The sequence below is a fragment of the Malus sylvestris genome, chromosome 15, assembly GCF_916048215.2.
Source record: "Malus sylvestris chromosome 15, drMalSylv7.2, whole genome shotgun sequence".
Classification (NCBI taxonomy): domain Eukaryota; kingdom Viridiplantae; phylum Streptophyta; class Magnoliopsida; order Rosales; family Rosaceae; genus Malus; species Malus sylvestris.
In genome coordinates, this window is record NC_062274.1 from 34,177,502 (window position 1) to 34,198,126 (window position 20,625).

Below are 20,625 nucleotides of genomic sequence, written 5' to 3' on the forward strand. Positions count from 1 at the left end.
TGTGGTTTTGAAACGGTTGCGGTTTCAAAACCGAACCGCGGCACACAAAACGGTTTGGTTTCGGTTTCAGGTTTTCAAAACCGCACAGAAACCGAAACCGCACCATATAATAAATAAATGTTATATTTTAAACTTTTAAATTTTTAATTAGTTCAACTAGGTTATAGATTTGGTTTTGCGATTTTGGGTTTGCACTTCGACTCCTGAGTCTAACTACTTATGCGCCTTGCATCTTTGCCTTTGCCTTTGCGACCTGGTCACCTGGCTGCTTCTGCTTGCATCTCTGCATCTGCCTCTGCGAGCGACTACCTGCTTGCATCTCTACCTCTACGACTGTGACCTCACTGAGTGAGTCACTGCTTGCCCTGCGACCTCACTGAGTCATTGCTTGCTTTCATCTCTACCTTGCCTTGCGACCTCACTGAGTCACTGCTTACCAGCTAATATGGTAAGATAATTTCTTAGTTATTTGTTAGTTATTTGTCTCAAAAAGAAGTTTGGGTCTTGAAAGATAATTTCTGAATTTATTGCTTCCATTTTCAAAATAAAATCTTCAATTCAGAGTGTTGGTTAGACGTTATAATTTGGATCAGATTTAGGCGTTTTTTTTTTCGTTCTTTAATACAGTGATACCTCGAGTTTCTGTTTCAATTTCCATTAAGATTATAATGATATGGTTTGCTGAGGAATGGTAATTCTTTCTTAACTCAAAGAAATTTAATGAGAAACCATGAAGTCCTTTTATGTGGTTTGTCATGGATGTGTTCTTTGTCTTATGTGAACATCTTACTGTTTTTGGTTATGTTTTTATTTGCTCAAGTTTGCTTGATTTGGCTGCTTATAGAACATCTGAGGGAGCACTTAGTTTTTTATCGAGCAGAGGAGTGGTTTTCTTCACAGTCTCATTAACCAGGTTTACCTATGTCGTTGACTCTGTGTTTGCTGAATTATAGTTAAATGTGGTGTTTGACTAAGAACGAAAAACAAATTTTGGAATTGAAATGGTGTTGTACCTTTTGCTTGAAGACAGCCTGATGCCTTAGCAGAAGAGTATGGTGTTAATTAAAAGTTTTAAACTTGGATTGAAGTTGGTCAGATTTGATTAATGAAACATGCAGTTTGGCTGTATTTTTTTGGCAGTTTTGCCGCTGTTTTTTGCTACATTGTTGTTGCTGTTTTTGGTGCAATTTTGCTGCATATTCATTAATTAATATACAAGGAAAATAAGACCGTCTTATGCATAAATATGTGTATATTTTAAATTGTACATTTTTTCTCAAAAACCAAACCGAAACCGTTTGAAACCGCACCGAACCGAACCAAACGGTTTGGTTTCATTTCAGTTTTGGCTTTAAAACCACACCGCACCGCAAAAAGTTTTGATTTCGGTTGCGGTTTCCTTGAAACTGCACCGAACCGCACCGTGCCCACCCTTACATTTAAGTAGACATATCTTTCTACCAAAAGGCTCCACTTCTAATTTCCATTCAATTAATAAATTTAATATAATAATAATATTATTAAATTTTCCAACAATCCCCCACATGAATGGAAATTGACTCAATACCATGCAAATAACAATGTAGGCACTAGAGAGAGAACTCAGTAGGAAAAGTACCATATCGGGATAGGTGGCTTTTGGCTTTGAACCTTCCGTAGTGAATTATTATCGGATTTACTTGGCTAATTAGTGAACGCGATGTCTTGAACTACTCAACTGTTAGTGTAAACCAAGACAATAGTAATCACACAATACCCTTCCAGACACTTCGTGGTTGCTCAGTTGTGTTCATTTTGACCTTGAACAATTCTTGGTTTCTCATGAGTGCTCTTAGAGAACTAAGCCCTTCAAAAGATTCTCAAAGGAACGGCCTCATTCTTCACTCAAGATAGGTGACTTCTTAGTAAGTGTATCCTGCATTAATACCCCACTTGTTATTTCCAAGTATAGGAATCATTTAACTACTTCCATTTATGAAATTATATTTCATTCAAGAGTAGTTGTTTTCCAACGCTAAGTCCTTCAAAACATATGTTAGGACTTAAAAAGTAATTTGCTAACACTCGGGTACATTCCCCCACATTTAAGGTATTTGCTAGAAGATCTCTAACCTTTCAATACCTTAAAGTTACCATTATAAGAAATGACATTTAGATCGTCTCATTCAATTAGCAAATTATATTTCCTTTGTTCTTAAGTAAATATATATATAAAAGAAAGGGATCTCCATTTTCTTATAAAAATAGGAATTAGTTGCGGGGTCCATTAAATCGAATTTTAACGATTCGAACTATCTTATTTTTAATAGCACTTCACATATCGTTTTTACAAAATATTATCCGAATCAGAAATATTTGAGGCATCTAATTGAGTTCAAAGAAATTGATGAATAGTTTGTTCAAAGAAAACGTTGAAATTTCATCGTCATAATTAAACAGGTAAATGATTTCGGATTGAATTAAATTTTTGTAAGGCTGATCTTTGAATCGAGGCTTACAAAATAGTTTAGATCATTAAAATTCAATATGAAATAGGCCCAACAACTCATCTCCATTTAATACACACACACACACATACATACATCTTTTTATAAAAAAAATAGGAATTAGTTGTGGGACCTATACCACATCGAACTTCAACAATCCGAACTATCTATTTTCCAAGTTGCACTTCATAGATCATTGCTTGCAAAATATTAGCCAAATCGGAAATATTTGCAACTTCTAATTTAGTTCAAAGAACTTTGTTCTATAAGAAACAATGAAATTCCGTTGTAATACTTACATATGCAAATGGTTTCAAATTGAATTGAATTTTTGAAAGGATGATCTATGAATCGAGACTTACAAAATAAAAGGTTCGGATTGTTGAAGTTCGATGTAGAGTGAGTCCCAAACTAATCCCTATTTCTTTAAAAAACATAAGAATCCATTCCCTTAAAGGGCCTGTGTGTGTGTCATATCATGTATGTGCATATGATCGAGCTAAAGGAATAAATGAAGAAGCATTAATATTAATAGGTTTTTTAGCCAAAATGGTCATTGAAATTTACACAACTTCTCACTTTGATCATTGAGATTTGAAATCAATACAAGTGGTCCATGAGATTATTCATTATCAATCATTTTAGTTCTTCTGTGAATAGTTATGTTTGGTCATTCCGTGAATAGTTATGTTAAATAAAAATGAAAATGACAAAATTACCCTCAGTTTAATAAACTATAGGCCAAAATGATTTGACAAAAATTAAGGGTATTTTTGTTATTTTATGGTTTAGGATCATTTGTGATAAAAAAAACCATATTAATATATAGAAAAATACTTTTTTTTTATTAAAGAAGAATACTATTATTATATATGATTTTCCAGTGCAGACCCGTGGAGAAAGAAGTTGCAAAAATATTAAGAGGAATTCAAGTGCATGTTGTGTATCCAAGAGACAAAATCGTCCTATCCGACATCTTATATTAATTGCTGAATTAATAACCGTTCGTTTTGCTTACATTGTGGGGGGACCTTTCACACGTCCAACGAGAAAATCATGTGCGTGTAATTTATATGCAGTTCTCGTTGTGTGTGGACTCAGCAACCGATGTATAACTATTCACATCACATGGGATCTAATAATCTATATATTGGGTACTGTTTCTTTATAGGACTTTTAAGATTCAACTCCATCTTTCAACAATCAAGAGAGTTTATATTTTTTGTTTTTTTTTCCTTTATTTTTATTTTTTTTAAAGTGCATTTTTAATTTTTTTAAATTTTCTTAAAATTAAGGAGTACTTGATGAAATTGATACGAGGCGAAATCTTCTGTAATAATATGTAGTAATATACTCTCTAGCTCCTATTCCTGAAATTTATACGATGTGGAATCTGCTGCAATAATATATAGTGATAGATTATATATTTCCTCTTTTTATGTAGGACCATCCCAGACTGACACTAATGTATAACAACAATTAAACATACAATTGTCTCGCATACATACACTTGACTAATTACAAATTTTAGTCAAGCAAGTAATTAATAGGCAAATAGCTAAACATCACTGTTGACCCTAAAAACTATCAAGCCTACGTGACGTGCAGGTCGAGTAATCTATGAGCTAACTACGTCATTCGGTCGTGTGCGGGGTGTGCCAACTCGTCGGCCGAGGAGTAAAATATGTTGATGTCGCGTTGGGCGCGCTGCTGACTTCTTGATCTTGCAACTGCGGCCGAGAAAGGAACTTGTCTTGACCTTTGGGTTCTAGAGCCTGAAGACAAGGCTACTAACTTAGCGCAGTTCAATATCAAATTCAGCTTCCAATGTGTCGAATGTTGTAACTCGTAACACCTTACTTCGCCGAGAAGGCTGATGAGATGACCTCGACCAACAAGGATTTGGAAATCCTTCTCGACCGAGACTTGGATAGGTAACCAGTCGGCCTCGACGCAGTGCTGTTTATGCCAACTGAAGATGCTGCGAGATCAGCTGATTCTACGACGACAATGCTGTTTATGCCAACTGAAGATATCACCGGTTGCCTCCACAGTGCTGTTTATGCCAACTTAAGATGTGTCGGCGAAAAAGAAAATAAAAAAATCTCAAAGTTGTTGAGAGAGTTTGCGCATGATAGTTTTGTGTGTTGAATTGGAGGTCCTTGAATAGTTGCACGGTGTCTCGTATTTATAGGAGAAAATGTTATGTGGCGCTGCTTCACGCTAGTATTTGATTTCAACTCAAACTCACTAGTTAGAACTTTAGTCAACAACTTCTCTCAAAGTAAATGAAAGGCTATCATTCAGATACCATCATCCTCTGACTCTGCTTCAGAGACTCCTAGTCCAACAAGAACTCAATTTCCATCACATTGATCCATGTGTAGCCATGCACGGATAACAATAATCCCAAAAAGCACACCACGTGACCAAAACCACAACATCAAAAAGGCATATCCCATCTATACTTTAGATGATAATTATCCCATCTGCATCCATATTTATCTGCTCCATTCACCATGACTTTTCAAACCTCATTTAAACCACCACCTCGGGATGCTAATTCCTGGCACCTACACCAAAGTTTTTATCCATATTTAACTATATAATAATCAATTTGCAGCATACTAATCATCCACACTGATCCCATCCACATATTCATACGCCAAACATCCAGATCGACTTGAATTATGCCATCGTATTCCCAGCTTGGAGATCTCTCATAATACAATATTATTAAAAGATTATGATAAAAATCATAACATTATCTTTTAATAAGAACAAAACGTTTTTTATCTTTCTATTCGACGGTTGGAAGTCATGCTTACTCAACAGCCCTGATTGCACGGGCCGATGGTGTAAAATCGGGTCCAAACAATCACACAAGATTTTTGCCCAGAAAACGCATAACTAGGTGAAAAATCGAGTGAACTCTAAAGATGAAGCTGGATCCATATTGAAAGCCACAAATTAAGTGACCAAAGTAAATATATTTAGATGAAACAGAACATTAAGATTTAAACATTAGTGTCCACAAACTAAACAAAGTTGAAAAGAAACCAACACCATCATTGAGATCAATGATAGGCATACACGTATAGCAAAGAACAACATAACTTAACTCCAAAGTGAGAACTATGGAATGAGACGTAATGCATTCATACATATATATATATATATATATATATATATATATATATATATAGCTAGTGAGGCTATTGGACTTCGGAGGAAGGGAGGGAGCACATATACACTACCAGTCACATGCACCGTCATTGAAACAAAGAGGGTCTTGCGGGCCATTTCTTATGCCCTCTCCTCCGCCGTTGGCATTAATTTCAATGTGTAAGATGAGATCCATTTCCTCCTTCCAGTATTATTGTATAATTTGTAGGACATGAGGGATTATAAAACTAGAACCTATGTTAAATATATATTGCATGCGAAAGAACGGAGAAAGTCTTACCCCGGTTCGTTCACACGTCCAATTAAGTAGCTGTCCCATTGCCAGTACAGAGAAACATTACTGTAACACTGTTATGTACTGATACTAATTGGTATAAGCGTATATTATTCATACATATATATATATAGAGCTTGAAATATAAATATGTATTGCTCACTCTTGTTATAATAGATAGATTAGTAAAACAACATGACATTTACGGTTACATAAAAAATTTCACTATGAATTTAAATTTTATTATGTAAAAATAAAAATAAAATGAATGCATAATAACTTTGTAAGACGGTGGAAACAAAGACTTATAGAAGCATTGGTTAGAAGATGTGATTACGGGATAAAGATTCAGGACCAAAGGAATAGAGGAAGACTTAAGAAGACTTGGAAAGAGGCTCTAAGAAAAGACTTGAACTACTTGGATCAAATGGAACATGAAACAAAACCGAGCATAATGACGCTTTAAGAATCATATAACTGACCCCACTTAATAGGATAAAGCTTTATTATTATTGTTGGGTAACTGGTGGAGGGGAATAGTGAAGAATACCAAAGTTTTAGAAGAAAAAAGGAACCTTAGTTGGGAATCTAAGATCCTACACCTTTTAAGCTACACATGGTTAAGTTGAAAACAATAAAGCTATTAGATTATTTGACCTGTCTCTTTAAAATTTTAACAATTGTTTTTCTTTTAATTTCTTTATCCTTCAAAATATCCAAAAACTACTGTCCATGGAACTTTCATGTTTCCAAATTCCAAAGAACAGCGAGTGGGATATTTTTCTTCTTCCTCTTTTGAATACTACTACATATATTGGAATTATTGGGTCTAATTGCTATATTAAATTACATGGAAAATCAAGAAATAATTTATGCAATTATATATCAAAGTAATGCATGCACATGAGTGACCAATGCAAAATGAACATGATATAATGGATTAGAAAAACCTAGAAAATACGGTCGAGGCAAGTGTTGGACACTTTGTCCTTAAGACAAGTTTACGTCCCACTACGGTGCTTATGGTTGATCGGCGCATGTCTCCAAAGATACAACGACCACGTCCTTGTAATAGTAGCACTCCAAATCACAAGGCTCCATGAACCACGATTGTGTTGAAAACTCTCTCATATGGACTCTAATAGACTTTCTAAAATTTAATGCACTATATGTATGTATGATGAAAAGTTCTACAATGATTATAGGGGGCATCCCTATTTATAGATTGTGAGATACCTTTTTGGAAAGCATGTGACTATTCATGAAAAGTCAAAAGTTGCAACACTTCATTTAAGTAAGGGTGGGCACTTGGAACCGAAAACCGTAACCGAAACACAAATTGAAGCAAACCGCACCAAACGGTTTGGTTTTGTGGTCTTGAAACGGTTGCGGTTTCAAAACCGAACCACGGCACACAAAACGGTTTGGTTTCGATTTCGGGTTTTCAAAACCGCACCGAAACCGAAACCGCACCATATAATAAATAAATGTTATATTTTAAACTTTTAAATTTTTAATTTGTTCAACTAGGTTATAGATTTGGTTTTGCGATTTTGGGTTTGCACTTCGACTCCTGAGTCTGACTACTTATGCGCCTTGCATCTTTGCCTCTGCCTTTGCGACCTGGTCACCTGGTTGCTTCTGCTTGCATCTCTGCAATCTGCATCTCTGCATCTGCCTCTGCGAGCGACTGCCTGCTGCATCTCTACCTCTACGACTGTGACCTCACTGAGTGAGTCACTGCTTGCCTTGCGACCTCACTGAGTCACTCCTTACCAGCTAATATGGTAAGATAATTTTTTAGTTATTTGTTAGTTATTTGTCTAAAAAAGAAGTTTGGGTCTTGAAAGATAATTTCTGAATTTATTGCTTCCATTTTCGAAATAAAATCTTCAATTCAGAGGTGTTGGATAGACGTTATAATTTGTATCAGATTTAGGCGTTTTTTTTTTTCGTTCTTTAATACAGTAATACCTCGAGTTTCTGTTTCAATTTCCATTAAGATTATAATGATATGGTTTGCAGTGGAATGGTAATTCTTTCTTAACTCAAAGAAATTTAATGAGAAACCATGAAGTCCTTTTATGTGGTTTGTTATGGATGTGTTCTTTGTCTTATGTGAACATCTTACTGTTTTTGGTTATGTTTTTATTTGCTCAAGCTTGCTTGATTTGGCTGCTTATAGAACATCTGAGGGAGCACTTAGTTTTTTATGGAGCAGATGAGTGGTTTTCTTCACAGTCTCATTAACCAAGTTTACCTATGTCGTTGACTCTGTGTTTGCTGAATTATAGTTAAATGTGGTGTTTGACTAAGAACGAAAAACAAATTTTGGAATTGAAATGGTGTTGTACCTTTTGCTTGAAGACAGCCTAATGCCTTAGCAGAAGAGTATGATGTTAATTAAAAGTTTTAAACTTGGATTGAAGTTGGTCAGATTTGATTAATGAAACATGCAGTTCTTTATGCAGTTTGGCTGTATTTTTTTGGCAGTTTTGCCGCTGTTTTTTGCTGCATTGTTGTTGCTGTTTTTGGTGCAATTTTGCAGCGTATTCATTAATTAGTAGACAAGGAAAATAAGACCGTCTTACGCATAAATATGTGTATATTTTAAATTGTACATTTTTTCGCAAAGACCAAACCGAAACCGTTTGAAACCGCCCCAAACCGAACCAAACGGTTTTGATTCATTTCAGTTTTGGCTTTAAAACCGCACCGCACCGCAAAAAGTTTTGATTTCGGTTGCGGTTTCCTCGAAACTGCACCGAACCGCACCGTGCCCACCCCTACATTTAAGCAGACATATCTTTCTACCAAAAGGCTCCACTTCTAATTTCCATTCAATTAATAAATTTAATATAATAATAATATTATTAAATTTTCCAACAATCCCCCACATGAATGGAAATTGACTCAATACCATGCAAATGACAATGTAGGCACTAGAGAGAGAATTCAGTAGGAAAAGTACCATATCGGGATAGGTGGCTTTTGGCTTTGAACCTTCCGTAGTGAATTATTATCGGATTTACTTGGCTAATCAGTGAACGCGATGTCTTGAACTACTCAACTGTTAGTGTAAACCAAGACAATAGTAATCACACAATACCCTTCCAGACACTTCGTAGTTCCTCAGTTGTGTTCATTTTGACCTTGAACAATTCTTGGTTTCTCATGAGTGCTCTTAGAGAACTAAGCCCTTCAAAAGATTCTCACAGGAACAGCCTCATTCTTCACTCAAGATAGGTGACTTCCTAGGAAGTGTATCCTGCATTAATACCCCACTTGTTATTTCCAAGTATAGGAATCATTTAACTACTTCCATTTATAAAATTATATTTCATTCAAGAGTAGTTGTTTTCTAACGCTAAGTCCTTCAAAACATATGTTAGGACTTAAAAAGTAGTTTGCTAACACTCGGGTACATTCCCCCACATTTAAGGTATTTGCTAGAAGATCTCTAACCTTTCAATACCTTAAAGTTACCATTATAAGAAATGACATTTAGATTGTCTCATTCAATTAGCAAATTATATTTCCATTGTTCTTAAGTAAATATATTTATATAAAAGAAAGGGATCTCCATTTTCTTATAAAAATAGGAATTAGTTGTGGGGTCCATTAAATCGAACTTTAACGATTCGAACTATCTTATTTTTAATAGCACTTCACATATCATTTTTACAAAATATTATCCGAATCAGAAATATTTGAGGCATCTAATTGAGTTCAAAGAAATTGATGAATAGTTTGTTCAAAGAAAACGTTGAAATTTCATCGTCATAATTAAACAGGTAAATGATTTCGGATTGAATTAAATTTTTGTAAGGGTGATCTTTGAATCGAGGCTTACAAAATAGTTTAGATCATTAAAATTCAATATGAAATAGGCCCGACAACTCATCTCCATTTAATACACACACACATACATACATCTTTTTATAAAAAAAATTGGAATTAGTTGTGGGACCTATACCACATCGAACTTCAACAATCCGAACTATCTATTTTCCAAGTTGCACTTCATAGATCATTGCTTGCAAAATATTAGCCAAATCGGAAATATTTGCAACTTCTAATTTAGTTCAAAGAATTTTGTTCTATAAGAAACAATGAAATTCCGTTGTAATACTTAAATATGCAAATGGTTTCAAATTGAATTGAATTTTTGAAAGGATGATCTATGAATCGAGACTTACAAAATAGAAGGTTCGGATTGTTGAAGTTCGATGTAGAGTGAGTCCCAAACTAATCCCTATTTCTTTCAAAAACATAAGAATCCATTCCCTTAAAGGGCCTGTGTGTGTGTCATATCATGTATGTGCATATGATCGAGCTAAAGGAATAGATGAAGAAGCATTAATATTAATAGGTTTTTTAGCCAAAATGGTCATTGAAATTTACACAACTCCTCACTTTGATCATTGAGATTTGAAATCAATACAAGTGGTCCATGAGATTGTTCATTATCAATCATTTTAGTTCTTCTGTGAATAGTTATGTTTGGTCATTCTGTGAATAGTTATGTTAAATAAAAATGAAAATGACAAAATTACCCTCAATTTAATAAACTATAGGCCAAAATGATTTGACAAAAATTAAGGGTATTTTTGTCATTTTATGGTTTAGGATCATTTGTGATAAAAAAAAACCATATTAATATATAGAAAAATACTTTTTTTTTATTAAAGAAGAATACTATTATTATATATGATTTTCCAGTGTAGACCCGTGGAGAAAGAAGTTGCAAAAATATTAAGAGGAATTCAAGTGCATTTTGTGTATCCAAGAGACAAAATCGTCGTATCCGACATCTTATATTAATTGCTGAATTAATAACCGTTCGTTTTGCTTACATTCTGGGGGATCGTTCACACGTCCAGCGAGAAAATCATGTGCATGTAATTTATATGCAGTTCTCGTTGTGTGTGGACTCAGCAACCGATGTATAACTATTCACATCACATGAGATCTAGTAATCTATATATTGGGTACTGTTTCTTTATAGGACTTTTAAGATTCAACTCCATCTTTCAACAATCAAGAGAGTTTATATTTTTTGTTTTTTTTTCCTTTATTTTTATTTTTTTTATAAAAGTGCATTTTTAATTTTTTTAAATTTTCTTAAAATTAAGGAGTACTTGATGAAATTGATACGAGGCGAAATCTTCTATAATAATATGTAGTAATAGACTCTCTAGCTCCTATTCCTGAAATTTATACGATGTGGAATCAGCTGCAATAATATATAGTGATAGATTATATATTTCCTCTTCTTATGTAGGACCATCCCAGACTGACACTAATGTATAACAACAATTAAACATACAATTGTCTCGCATACATACACTTCACTAATTACAAATTTTAGTCAGGCAAGTAATTAATAGGCAAATAGCTAAACATCACTGTTGACCCTAAAAGCTACCAAGCCTACGTGGCGCGCAGGTCGAGTAATCTATGAGCTAACTACGTCCTTTGGTCGTGTGCGGGGTGTGCCAACTTGTCGTCCGAGGAGTAAAATATGTTGATGTCGCGTTGGGTGCGCTGTTGACTTCTTGATTTTGCGATTGCGGCCGAGAAAGGAACTTGTCTTGACCTTCAGGTTCTAGAGCCTGAAGACAAGGCTACTAACTTAGCGCAGTTTAATATCAAATTCGGCTTCCAATGTGCCGAATGTAGTAACTCGTAACACCTTACTTCGCCGAGAAGGCTGATGAGATGACCTCGACCAACAAGGATTTGGAAATCCTTGTCGACCGAGACTTGGATAGGTAACCAGTCTGCCTCGACGCAGTGCTGTTTATGCCAACTGAAGATGCTGCGAGATCGGATGATTCTACGGCGACAGTGCTGTTTATGCCAACTGAAGATATCACCGGTTGCCTCCACAGTGCTGTTTATGCCAACTGAAGATGTGTCGGCGAAAAAGAAAATAAAAAAATCTCAAAGTTGTTGAGAGAGTTTGCGCATGATAGTTTTGTGTGTTGAATTGGAGGTCCTTGAATAGTTGCACAGTGTCTCGTATTTATAGGAGAAAATGTTATGTGGCGCTGCTTCACGCTAGTATTTGATTTCAACTCAAACTCACTAGTTAGAACTTTAGTCAACAACTTCTCTCAAAGTAAATGAAAGGCTATCATTCAGATACCATCATCCTCTGACTCTGCTTCAGAGACTCCTAGTCCAACAAGAACTCAATTTCCATCACATTGATCCATGTGTAGCCATGCACGGATAACAATAATCCCAAAAAGCACACCACGTGACCAAAACCACAACATCAAAAAGGCATATCCCATCTATACTTTAGATGATAATTATCCCATCTGCATCCATATTTATCTGCTCCATTCACCATGACTTTTCAAACCTCATTTAAACCACCACCTCGGGATGCTAATTCCTGGCACCTACACCAAAATGTTTATACATATTTAAATATATAATAATCAATTTGCAGCATACTAATCATCCACACTGATCCCATTCACATATTCATAAGCCAAACATCCAGATCGACTTGAATTATGCCACCGTATTCCCAGCTTGGAGATCTCTCATAATACATTATTATTAAAAGATTATGATAAAAATCATAACATTATCTTTTATTAATAACAAAACGATTTTTATCTTTCTATCCGACGGTTGGGAGTCATGCTCACTCAACGGCCTTGATTGCACGGGCCGATGGTGTAAAATCGGGTCCAAACAATCACACAAGATTTTTGCCCAGAAAACCCATAACTGGGTGAAAAATCGAGTGAACTCTAAAGAGCTCCAATCACTATCAGAATATCAAGTTCATACAATTATCATTCACACACAAGCTTAAGCACGAGATCAAATGACGGTCCTTAGAATGATGACAACTCAAGCACAAGCTCTTCACCTGTGGCACCAATGAAAGATGAAGATCCAACAACAGCATAAATCTTCTCAATCGAACATTAACGGACTAAGAAGATTTAGAATGAATATGTACCAAAAGTTCTAAAGATGAGAGCTATGAGCTGAGTTACTAAAATGAATGCAAGAACTGAGATATTCTTAGAACGTTTCAATCAAAATGCAGAGATGGGTTCATCAAGGTTCATCAAGGACTGAGCTATAAGTTGAGGTGTGGCATGACATGTCCAGCATAAAAGTCAGGTCACGTGACAAGTTAATTACGCATGTGCACAAACTTGACTAGGCATGAAACACAAATGCAGATTGTTATGCAATGCATGAACCAAACCTGAATTCCTAGAAGAGTAAGCCTTAGTCTTCATCATCTTGTATCTTCTAAGAACTCTATTACTATGCGAGCCCTACATTGAGGTTGGTGTGATAATAAAAGTTTAACGTTTACATTTTGGATCAAGGAAAGCTAGACTTAGCTAAGACCTAAACTTAACATTTGATCTCTCTAAATTATTATTACTTTGGGTCATGATTTATCAACATTGTCTCTAATGTAAAATGTAGGTATTGTTTAGTTTGGTTTGGTTTAGACCTTAAACCACACAACAAAGAAGTGAAAATCACTGGGTTGAAATGCCATCCCAATACCCAATTAATGAGGCCTAAGGTGAAAATTACTAACGAGGCATCATTTTAATATTTATACGTTAATCATTAATTAACTTAGGGTGAACTATCTACACCTTATGTCTACGTCTTTACCTTTTATCTCTCTACATATCATCTTCACTTGATGACCCAAAGAACCCTTACGAATTCAATATACGACATTTTAGATTATTCCAAAGTTAACTTAGTTGTGTGTGGCGCCGTTGTTGGGGATTGTTTTAAATAATTTGTGTCTATCAACTCTTAGTTAATTATTTTTGTATATATCTTTTTATTTAATTGCTGATTTTGCTTTTGGTAGGTTACAATTTGTTTCTGTTTGAGCAGTGCAACAATGGAATTTGCAGTTCCCCCTGAATTCAATCTAACACCCGGTGGACCACCTATTTGGGTTTCATTAGCAGAAACGGGTTATTATGGATTTAAGCCTACAGTTTGTGCTCTTTGCAATTCAAAGACCCATGATATTCTGTAATGTCCAGAGAGGAAATATTTTCTATATTATGTCCAAGAGTATATAAATATGAGAAACGATTCAAAATGGAACTAGAACAATCCCCATTCAGAGTTCTACACTCAAAGTTTGAAAAAGCATCTTGAGCAGTATTTTGAGCAGTTTAATATGCCACAAGAGCTTTCGGTGGAGGACAAACTCTCTAAATTGTTGGAATTAACTGACTTATACATTGAAATAACCAATGAAAGATTTCTGATTCAAGCATTAAACTATGGGAAGAGCTTTAATGATCAAGAGGAGATTGGTGTAGGAACTGAAGAGCAATCTGCCACCCATTCACATCCAGGGGAGAAAGCAGCACATGTTGATCCTATAATCCCACCAGAACCGAGTGCTACCCATGTTTATGTGCCACCAAAACCTTTCCCACAAAGCTTGCAGAAAGACATGAATGTTAATATGTTAGGGGAGGTTTACACAAATTTAACATCTAATATGTTGCATGATCAGCTCTCTAACACACTGTTGGATACAGGGCAGATGACTACTGATACAATTTATGTTGCTGAATTGGACGGTCCAGCAGTACAAGCATTCAAATTTAGAGAAAATCTAGGCAAATCCTACGAGCAAGCTAAGATTTTCAAGGGAAGGAAGAAAACTCTTAGTGGTAGCCCAATGAAAAAGTTGTGGGTGTGAAATACTAGATTAAAGTCAGTTCAAGAGAGACACAAGCCTCGTTGGAATGGACTTTATTCGGTTTCAAAGACTAATTCACACAAAATGGTGGACAAGAAAGATTCAACCAATGAATTCAAATGCACAGTTCAAGTCAATCCTTACCTATTATTGATCTATGATGTTGTAAAGACATGGTTGACTCTACAGGAACAAGTGACGAAATCATTAACCTCATTCCCATTCGTCTAGCTATAGACGTTAACTACAACACTTATTGGGAGGCAATCTAATTTTCTAAACTCTTTTCTTTTTATTTTCGTTCATTTTATTTTCTTCCTTCTAGTCTTTATCACAAAACAAAAATAAAAAAATAAAAAATCAGAAAATAAAAAATCAGAAAATTGAAAAACACAAAAAACAACAATTGTTTTTTTAAGTTAATCAGTATTTTTTTTTTGGGTTTTATTCTAATTAGATTTTTAATGTATTGACCAAAAAAAAAAAATTAGATTTTTAATGTGTGTTTTTGCAGGTTGCATTCGGATTTGATTGGCCTTAAATATCCACACAGCGCGCACATTCATATGAATCATGCATTCAGGGTTTATACTTTCAACTCAGCACATCAACATTCATCATCATTCATCCTCAATGAAAAGTGTAGAAAATTAATCGAATGCAGAAATATGCACAGGCAGTGTCCCAGACATACTCACAATGGGGTTGGTGATGAAGTCCCTTGCATTGCTTGGCACCCCTTCTCACTTAATCACTCCCTCGCATTTTATATAAAATATTATTACATACAAGTTTTGGGGGTGGGATCCTATTAGGGAGGATGACAAGTCCTCCATTTCTGTTACTGTAAAATAGTTTGGTAAAACTAAATGTGGTTAGTTTAGTTAATAAATGTGGTTTGTTAGAATGATTAAAGGGTTAGTTAAGGTAGTTAAGGGTACAAATGTAAAAAGCCAAAGGCTATATATATTAACATTTGTGTAATTGTTTATTGCGAAATAAAATACAATCTTGAAGAAGAAGTTTATTGTTTCGTTATGGTATCTCGCCATTTCGCTTAACAGCACCGCTTCCACATTCCGATAGATCGATCAATCGTTTCTTGATCGATTCTTGCTTTCTTTACTCTGATTCTTCAATTCTTCTTCTTCTTTGATTCTTCGATTCTGTTTATTAATTGTGTCATGGCTCCTCAATCTGAATCGCCACCAACTGGATCGTCTTCTCCGATTCAAAACCTAATTTTTCTTCTAATTCTCTTCCTCTGAATTCGTATACTTCTCTTACGATTCACAACATTGGCAGTGTGGTGCCAATTAAACTGAAAAGCTCTAACTATCTCCCATGGCGTGTGTTGTTTGATCCCATTTTCAGGCGCTACAAGCTTCTTAGCATCATTGATGGAACTGAAATTTGTCCATCGTCTTTCTTGCCTGATCGTTCAATGAATCCTGCTTTTGAGGAATGGTATGAAAAAGATCAAAATCTTTTGATCTTATTAAATTCCACACTTTCTGAAGAAATCATCCCATTAACAGTTGGGGTTTCGTCATCTCGAGAGCTTTGGGTGAAGCTTGAATAGCGTTTTGATGGTGTTTCAGAGGCTAACATTCATCAATTGAGATCATGACTTCAATCAATTCAGAAAGGATCCAATTTCATCTCTGTATATCTTCAACAAATCAAGGAAATTGCAGATTCCTTACACGCCGCCGGCGCTTCAGTATCCGATCGTGATCTCATTGCTGCCACCCTACATGGTTTGCCTGATGAATTTGAGCCTTTCATTGATTCTATCATGCTTCGCCTATCCTCTACGTCTCTTGATAGACTCCACAGCCTCTTACTCATTAACGAACTTTATATGGCTCGACGAAAGAATGTCACTTCAGCCTCTGTCACCGAACTGTTTTAGGCTTTCTCGGTGCAGTCTCAGCCTCATATACTTCCTACTCCATCTGCTTTTGCTGCTCAATCTCAACCTCTTCACTCTGCATCTCGATACAACTCTAATCGTGGCAAGCCTCCTTGGGGTAACTTCTTCTCTAATAAGGGCAATCGCAATTTTCAAAATCATCGTGGCAGCTTCAGTAACAATCATGGAAATAGGAACTATCAAGGCTCTCGTAATAATTTAGGTTCTTCCACCTTCAAAGCACCATGTCAAATCTGTGGTTCTACTAGTCATGAGGCGATTGACTGTTTCGATTGTATGAATCCGAACATCTGTGGTCTCATTCCTCCGGCCAAACTTACTGCAATGTGTGTGAATCACTCTGCCAAACCATCTCAGTCTTGGATAATTGATTCTGGCGCCACCTCTCACATCACCAATGATGTTGCTAATATCTCTTCTCCCACTTCCTACACTGGAGAGGACAAAGTGTATATTGAATATGGTAAAGGTTTGTCAATTCATAATGTTGGTTCATCATCTCTGCACATTCCTCATACTTCCTTTAAGCTACAAAATGTTCTACATATTCCTCACATGAAACATAATCTCTTGTTTGCTTATCAATTTCTTAAGGATAATGATTGTTCATTGACACTTGACCCTTATGGATCCATTGTTAAGGATCGTATTTTGGGGATGATGGTTTTGCGGGGACCGGTTAAAGATGGGTTCTATCCACTCCAAAGTTCCAATCGCTCTCCTACCACTTTACATTCTGCTTTCCTCAGTATTAAAGTACATGTCAAAGTGTGGCATAGGCGCTTGGGTCATCCTTCTTCATCTATATTTTGCAGGGTAATATCTACTAATAATCTTGTAGTGCAAGGCAAGTCTACTATTGACTTTTTCTGTTCAGATTGTGCATTAGCTAAGGACCATAAGCTTCCCTTTGGAATGACTTCTTCAACAACAACTCAAAGTCTTCAACTTTTTCACTATGATTTGTGAGGACCTGCATCTGTTACATCTTCTAGTGGTTTCAAGTATCACTTGCTACTTGTTGATGATTTTAGCAAATATAGTTGGTTCTTTCCTTTAAAGTCAAAATCTGATGTATTTTCTATATTTGTTGTCTTTAAAAGCTATGTTGAAAATTTACTTGGTAATAAAATCAAGGTGTTGTGTTCGGATTCAGGGGCTGAGTTTACTGGTCATTCTTTTGCATCATTTCTCAGTGCGCATGGTATACTACATAAATTTAGTTGTCCACATACCCCTGAACAAAATGGTTGTGCAGAGAGAAAGCATAGACATCTTGTTGAGATAACTGGGACTTTGCTTGTTGCTTCTCATGTCCCTCATGTCTTTTGGGTTGAAGCCTTTTCCACTGCTATATATTTATTAATCGTCTTCCAATCTCTGGCATTACCAAGTCCCCTTGGGAAATTCTTTTCAATCAGCATCCGGATTATTCCAAACTCAAAGTATTTGGTTGCCAATGCTTCCCATGGCTTAAACCTTATGTTCATAGCAAATTGGATGCTAAGAGCAAAAGTTGTGTATTTTTGGGATATAATCTCCAACACAAAGGTTATAGGTGTTTTGACCCCATTGCCAACCGAGTCTATATATCAAGACGTATGGTTTTTTATGAAGGCACTTACCCTTTTCAGTCACTGCAGCTTCACTAATTTAGTTCAGACAATGTTTCTCCAGTACATTCCCCTTCTATGGATCTTTATTTTAGCAAGTATACTCAACCTTATCCCACTAGTGATGCATCTACAACTTTACAGTGCACCTCTCCACTTATCACTACTAGTCAGAGTTCGTTTACAACTCCAATTACTTCTAATCATGTCTCTATTTCAGAAAGTTATGTTTTGCTAACAACTAAGACAAGTTATCTTCCTATTTCTGGAAATACTCATCCTATGATTACAAGATCTAAGGCAGAGATTTACAAGCCTAAGGCTTATGCAGCAACCAAGCATCCACTCCCAGTTGACCTTGAATTTGTTCCAAGCACCTATTTGCAAGCATCAAAGTATGCTCACTGGAGAGTTGCCATGCAGGATGAATACAATGCATTATTGTCCACAGGAACTTGGTCTTTAGTTCCTTCCCATTCTTCTCAAAATGTAGTAGGCTGTAAGTGGGTGTTTCGTGTTAAGAAAAAGGTTGATGGCACTGTTGATCGGTACAAAGCCCGGCTAGTGGCAAAGGGCTTCCATCAGCAAGAAGGAATTGATTTTCAAGAAACTTTCAGTCCAGTTGCTAAATCGATTACAATTCGGATCCTTCTTACTCTTGTTGTTCACTACAATTGGTTTTTAAATCAATTAAACATTAGCAATGCCTTTCTTCATGGTGATTTTAAAAAGGATGTTTATATGCAACAACCCCCAGGTTTTGTTGATCCTCTTTCTCTCAGTCATGTGTGCAAGTTAAGAAAATCTTTTTATGGTCTCAAACAAGGTCCTCGAGCTTGGTTTGATAAACTGTTTCAAGCTTTGCATACACTTGGGTTCAAATAATCTTCATCAGATGCCTTTTTGTTTGTGCGTAATGGTCATCAGTTGGTTATTGTGCTTGTTTATGTGGATGACATTCTAGTCACTGGACCTAATTCATATCTCTGTCAATAGTTCATTCAATAGCTTAGTGATCAATTTCCAGTGAATGATCTTGGTCCTTTACACTACTTCTTGGGATTGGAATTGCAAAGATCTACCAAAGGGATCTTTCTCCATCAGACCAAATACTTACTTGACCTTCTCAAGAAAACAAATATGGAAGGAGCAAAACTTTGTTGCACACCTCTTGGTTCCAAGAAACTAGATCATAATTGATGACTTCTATCCAATCTTATTGAATATCGATCTATTGTTGAAGGACTTCAATATCTCACTTGGGCTCGATCGGATCTTGCTTTTGCTGTCAATTAGATATATCAATTCATGCATGCTCCGAGGGAATAATATATTCAAGCAGCCAAAAGAGTTCTCTGATTCCTAAAAGGATCTGTTTCATATGGTCTATGGTTTACAAAGGGTTCTGTTAATCTTTTAGCATACTCAGATGCTGATTGGGCTGGCTGTACATTTGATAGGCGATCAACTAGTGGCTATTGTGTGTTTCTTGGTCCTAACCTCATCAGCTGGAGTGTTAAGAAACAAAGTATTGTTGCTCGTTCCTCTACAGAAGCTGAATATTGGTCTTTGGCTCACACCGCTGCAGAACTCACTTGGGTTTGTAAAATTCTTTGTGATCTTCACTTTCCTCTTCCTAAATTGCCAACACTATAGTGTGATAACATCTCAGCAATCTCGTTAGCATCTAATCCTATTTTTCATGCTCGAACTAAGCATGATGAGATAGACCACCACTACATTCGAGAATTGGTTCTGGCCAAACTTATTCAAGTGCAGTTTGTTTGCAGTGAAAACCAATTGACTGATCTTCACACCAAGTCCTTGTCTAAAAACAGATTCAACTATTTTTGTTCCAAGCTACCAATTGGAATCAGCTCTGATTCCCCTTCTCGCTTGAGGGGATATATTAGGGAGGATGACAAGTTATCCATTTTTGTTACTGTAAAATAGTTTGGTAAAACTAAATGTGGTTAGTTTAGTTAATAACTGTGGTTTGTTAGAATGATTAAAGGGTTAGTTAAGGTAGTTAAGGGTACAAATGTAAAGAGCCAAAGGCTATATATATTAACATTTGTGTAATTGTTTATTGTAAATACAATCTTAAAGAAGAAGTTTATTGTTTCTTTAGATTCAAGCAACACAGAAGGGAGCACAACTGTGCGAGCAAATCAAGGATCCAGTAGGACATAGACCACATTGGATGCAGGGAAACTGATTCAACTCCTAGCACTAATCTGGGATGCATGCACCAAAAACTGAGTCACGGAGGTGCAGCGCACAAACTTTCACGAATCCAGGGACTACGTTCAATAGATCTGTATCGAAAAATAGTTTTCTGGGCTGAGGGTGTTTGTTTATGTTGTGGATGAGAGAAGCAAGATAATGTTGGAAAT